Genomic DNA, 6,000 nt, shown 5'->3' with positions numbered 1-6,000 from the left:
TTGCAATTTGTTGAAATTGTCTATTGATCTCTCCTTTGATTGATCCTAGAGGACTTGGTATTATCTCCGCCTCGGATTCGTTGAGGAAAGCTCCTGCCTTTGCCAACTCGTCTGCTTTTTCGTTACCGAAAATGTTCCTGTGGCCGGGAACCCAGATCAAGTTTAGTTAGAGCTTGTCTTTTATTGCGCTTAGTGCTCTCTTGCAGTTGTGTACTGTGCTGGAGTTTGTCATGGGTGAAGACAAGGCCAGGAGCGCCGCCTGGCTATCCGTAAATATAGTTGCTTTGTTTATATTCCCGTGGTTTTCTAATAGAGCTTCGCAGGCCTTTTCTATGCCTAGTACTTCTGCTTGGAAGATTCTAGCCGAGTTCGGTAGACGTATAGAGAGAGATATGCCAAGCTCAGAGGAGAATACCCCCGTGCCTACTCCACAGTCCATTTTGGACCCGTCGGTATGGACTGAGATGGTATCCTCCTCTTCTATTGAGCCTCTTCTCCATTCTCGTCTAGATGGTATCCTTACCTGGAAGTGTCTATTGAAATCCAGCTTTGGGAGAATGCAGTCTGATTTATTAATGGTGAGCTTGTTTAGGATTACACTATGTCCATAGTTCTGCTGGTTCCAACCTCACAATTCTTTTATTCTTGTCGCCGCAATAGCTGCTGTTTTTTGAATAAAAATGTCTATTGGTAGTTGATGCAGGATCACGTTGAGCGCATCAGTCGGACATGACCTGATTGCCCCAGTAACACCCGCACATGCTGCTCTTTGTATACCATTTAATTTTTTAATGTTGTATTGCTTGTTTAGCGCTGGCCACCATACCAGAGCTCCATATGTAAGTATAGGTCTTATGACCGCCGTATACATCCACATGACTATACTTGGTTTGAGGCCCCAATTCTTGTTGACGATTTTCTTACAAGTATAGTAAGCCATGTATGCTTTGTTTATTCTTTTTTCTATATTTATTTTCCAGGACAATTTGGTGTCAATCTCCACCCCCAAGTATTTAGCTGTGGGGGATAGAGTGAGTATTATACCGTTTAGTACCGGAAGTTGAAACTGAGGTATTTTGGTTCTGCTTGTGAATAGCATCAGTTCTGTTTTGTTCGGGTTAACTCCTAGTCCATTGTTTTTAGCCCATAGGTTTAACCTTCGAAGTGCTCTTTCTATAATCTCGCTGACTGTTGAAGGAAACATGCCTGATACCAACAACACTATATCGTCTGCATACGCCACTGCTTTCATTCCTCCACCGTTTAGTTGGAGGAGTATTTCGTTCAGCGCTACAACCCATAGGAGCGGAGAGAGGAGCCCTCCTTGAGGCGTCCCTCTACTCACATAGCTTGTTTGTGTTGCAGCGCCGTTTGAAGCTATAATCTTCCTATTCTCAAGCATCGATAGTATCCATCTGCACACAGTGTCATCTATGCCACCATGTGCCAGAGAATTAATTATCGCATTTGCTTCTATGTTATTGAAGGCGCCCTCTATGTCTAGAAAAGCAGCCATGGTGATTGTTTGTGGTGTAGTGATTTTTCAATTACACTTATCACCTCGTGAAGGGCAGTTTCGGTTGATCGGCCCTTTATGTACGCATGTTGGGTCTTCGATAACTTCTCCGCCATTATTGTTTTTACGTGTAGATCTATTAGTCTTTCCAGTACCTTCAGCATAAAGGAGGTAAGGCTTATAGGTCTAAAGTCCTTGGCATTTTCGTGTGTTCTTCTGCCGGGTTTTGGAAGGAACACAACTTTACTTCTTTTCCAACTTCTTGGGATGTAGGATAATAGAATGCTAGCTTTGTATATATTTTCAAGTCTTTGAACCATTGGTTCTACCAGTTTTTGCAACATTATGGGCATAATCCCGTCAGGACCTGCCGCTTTAAATGGTGCAAAACTATTTATGGCATACTTGATTTTGCTTTTGTCTATTATTTGGCCTTGATAATCAGCTTCGTTCAACGGTGGTTCTGAAGGTGTTTGCTGACTCCCGGGGAAGTGTGTTGTAATTAGTACCTCCAGAGACTCTTTTGCCGAGGAGGTCCAATCACTTCCCTCCGTCCTAATGTAGGCAGTGTTAATATGATCTTTGGATAGCATTTTGCTCCGCCTAGCGGTTTCTCTGCAACTTTCTATCCATGTGCAGAAAGATCGCCAAGAGTCGTTTTTTGCTTTCCTGACTGCTTTTTTGTATCTTTTCATAATATCTTTATATGGCTGCCATATTTTGGTTCTAAAACTCTCATTGAAAGCTTTCCTTAGTTGTGTTCTCAAATTCTTGAGTTCACTGTTCCACCAAGGGGGAGACTTTCTCTTTTTCAAAACTCTTAGCTGAGTAGATTTATTGAAAGTTGTGGTTAAGTTTTTTTCCAACTTCTCTACTTCTGAATCTAGTTCTTGAGGATTTCTGATACTCTTATTGCCTCCCTTTTCGAGGCATTTTGTTGCTATTCTGGTATATTTTTCCCAAGCTGTTCTTCTAGGGTTTCGGTATGTGAGAGGAGCACTGTACCTCCCGCGGATGCTGAAGAGTATCCAGGAGTGATCCGACATGGAAGGCTCATCGGATACCCTCCAGTTATCCACAACGACACTGTCTGTGTCTGTTGATAGCGTGAGGTCAAGCACTTCCTCCCACCCCGGAAACCTATCAGAGCTTGGAAAAATAAAAGTTGGCTTATCGCCCTTGTTGCATATGCTTAGATTACTATTTAGAATATACAGCAAGAGTGACTCACCTGTGGTGTTTATGCTGGAGCTACCCCATACGGTGTGCCTTGCATTTGCATCACACCCTATTAGGACATCCTCTTTCCTATTCTCCTCTACTAGTCTGGTGAGCGGGGTCGGTGGTATATCATCGTCATGGGCCAAGTAGGCCGAGACTAAGAAGAAGGGCTTTTCCTTCTGTTCCACCTTTACCACTATGATATCTGCTGTACAGTAATTAGGACAAAGAAATGCATTTATACTTTTATTGATAAGAATGCATTGTTCCGTGAGTAAATCAGGTTATAGTTACTGCTGTTTAGCCCTTTAATGGTGTCTTCTTTGACCCAGGGCTCCTGTATTAGGCTGATGTCGACTGATGACTCTTCGAGTGCTGCAGGTTTATCTGTACGCATCTAAGGTTGTTATTGGGCATCTCAGGTTTCTTCCACTTTCCCTACCAACTGGCTGGCGTCGTCGACCTCTTCCGTGTCGTCTTCGTCAGCCTCTTTGTCACCTTGGAAGATTTTCAACCTGGCCTTGTGAATTCCGAAGCTGATTTTGTAGTCAGTCTTCTTGAGAGCCTCAATGGACTCTTCGCAAATGGCCACTAGTATTGGTCTGCTGGCTTTATTTGGTTTTTCCTCCTTTATCAGCTGCCACTCATCTATACCAGGTATAGATTTGTTCTGCAGCTTGATACACCGCAGGAGTTTTTCGCCTGGCTCCTCTAATGGGGGTAACCAAATGCGAGCACGAGGTCTCTTTGGAATGTCCCTGGCGGGTATAAGCCTCAATTGGAGGCCTACAAAGGCGTTGCTGATTTAAGCAACACTACCCGTCAGGAAACCCAGGGAGGCCTGGTCCGCGCACTTGATGACCCTGTAGCCCCTGAGGGTCTCAGAGGAGTCAAACTCCGGGTGAGGACCCGCCGGATTGTGGAGTACATAGCTTAGCACCATACTCGACAATCTGACGTCGATCTCCACCCATCTTTCCTGTACCGTGCTCGGTGAGGAGGAGTTCCCGTCTATGATGGCCACATGCAGGCTATCTCTGGCTACATCGCAGAAATGACTTGCCGCTGTTGCGCTGTTCTGTTCGCCTTCACTCCGCCTCGGTTTTTTAGGCAGAGTTTCGGGTGTTTCTGTCGTAGAGCGATTCCTTTTTTGTGAAGTGCTCTCCTGTATGTTCTCTACTAGAGGTTCTGATTGCTTCCTTTTCAGGTAGCCTTCATATTCCTCCACTATTGCTTTAAGGCGCTTTGTTTCTGCCTCATCAACTGGGGTGCCGGCCGCCTGGTCTTTGGCTATCTTCCCTAGAATGAAGACTGCCCTCTGGTACCGGTTTTTCCTCAGCTGATTCTGGGATTTTTTGCGCTTCTTTTTGATTTCCCCTTTGGCCGCCAGTGCTCTTTGGTTGGTGCTCATGGCAGCTTTGGAGGTGGACGCTTCCTCTCTTACGTTTGCTGTTATCACTGCTGTATCTGCCGGTATACTTAGGTTGGTATGTCCGGCAGTACCTTTACCCGTCTCCTGGCAGGAGACGAGTAATTCGTCTTCGTCGGATTCCGTAATGGGAATCCTGTAATTCATGTCCTTAGTCGTCGCTGTTGTCGTCAAATTGGTTGTTGTAGTTGTTGTTGTTTTGTTGTTTCCGTTCATTTGTTGGTCCCACGAGTAAGCCGGAAAGGGTTGGTCACTCGTCCGCAGAGCCGGTATGCGGAGAGAAGGCTTTTATACCTCCGACCTCGCCCGGGCATCGGAGGGGACCGTTCGCGATCAGCTATTTATTACACCCCGCTGACCATTCAGCGGCACGATTCCGATTACTTTGGCGGCGGGGTAAAAAAAAACGAATTTCCATATAAATGGGGTATGTGCGGATAGGGTAGCTTCTCCAGAGGAGGAATATCCAAAAATAATGTAAAAATAACTAATATTTATTGAAATATTCACTTTTAAAAATTCAAAAATATGCACTAAGAAAACATGTTATTTCTCAATGTTTCTCTAAATTTTTTCACATTTTCCTTTTGTTATATTTAAATATACACTTTAAAGATTGAAATAAGTTCACATTTCACTTTTATTTTGTAATATTTTACCTATATTTATTAATTTAAAAATTACTTAGAACACTCATCGTTGCAAAGGCTAGATTGTTTACAATTATGAGGAAAACGAGCGTTGCCACATCTCAAACACCAAATTTGTAGGATTCTTAACGATTTTTCTTTGTTTGTTCTTTTGCGTGATTCTTTTTTCAATATTAATTATAATAAAAAATACTTTCCAACAGTTTTCAAGTTATAATATTGAGTTGTGTAAACTTGTTCCATATACACATGTATACATACATATGTATACATATATACAATACATATGTATGTATATGTATAATATGCGATTTATGTTTAATAAAAATAAAGAAGTAAAAATCTATAATAATATTGTAAAATTTATATCATATCGGGGTGACTGAAGTACTTTCGCGTAGTACTCCTCTCTGCGTTGGCGGCCTTCGGCCGCGCTTTAAAAAAATAACCCTGGTCGAGCGAATACCCGGGGTGACTGAAGTACTTTTGCGTAGTACTCCCTGGTCGAGCAAATACCCGGGGTGACTGAAATACTTTCGCGTAGTACTCCTTTCTGCGTTGGCGGCCTTCGGCCGCGCTTTAAAAAAATAACCCTGGTCGAGCAAATACCCGGGGTGACTGAAATACTTTCGCGTAATACTCCTTTCTGCGTTGGCGGCCTTCGGCTGCGCTTTAAAAAAATAACCCTGGTCGAGCGAATACCCGGGGTGACTGAAGTACTTTTGCGTAATACTCCTTTCTGCGTTGGCGGCCTTCGGCCGCGCTTTAAAAAAATAACCCTGATCGAGCAAATACCCGGGGTGACTGAAATACTTTCGCGTAATACTCCTTTCTGCGTTGGCGGCCTTCGGCCGCGCTTTAAAAAAATAACCCTGATCGAACAAATACCCGGGGTGACTGAAATACTTTCGCGTAGTACTCCTTTCTGCGTTAAAATAAAAAAAATATATTGAGTTTCGTTATAAAGTGGTTATATTTTTTGGTTATCTTGCACTAATATTCAAACAAAGTTTAAGTTTTCATTATAAAATGGTTAAATATTATCATATAATATTATTATATAATATTAGTATATAATATTACATATTTGTTTATTAAATTAAATAAAGAACATATCCATATGAATGGATAGAGGAATTTTTGGGAAAAAAGGCATTTCAGCGAATTTCCTTATTATCACATGG

The sequence above is a fragment of the Bactrocera tryoni genome, unplaced genomic scaffold (assembly GCF_016617805.1).
Source record: "Bactrocera tryoni isolate S06 unplaced genomic scaffold, CSIRO_BtryS06_freeze2 scaffold_25, whole genome shotgun sequence".
Classification (NCBI taxonomy): Eukaryota; Metazoa; Arthropoda; class Insecta; order Diptera; family Tephritidae; genus Bactrocera; species Bactrocera tryoni.
The sequence above is the reverse complement of the archived record's forward strand: the minus strand, read 5'-3'. Positions refer to the sequence as shown.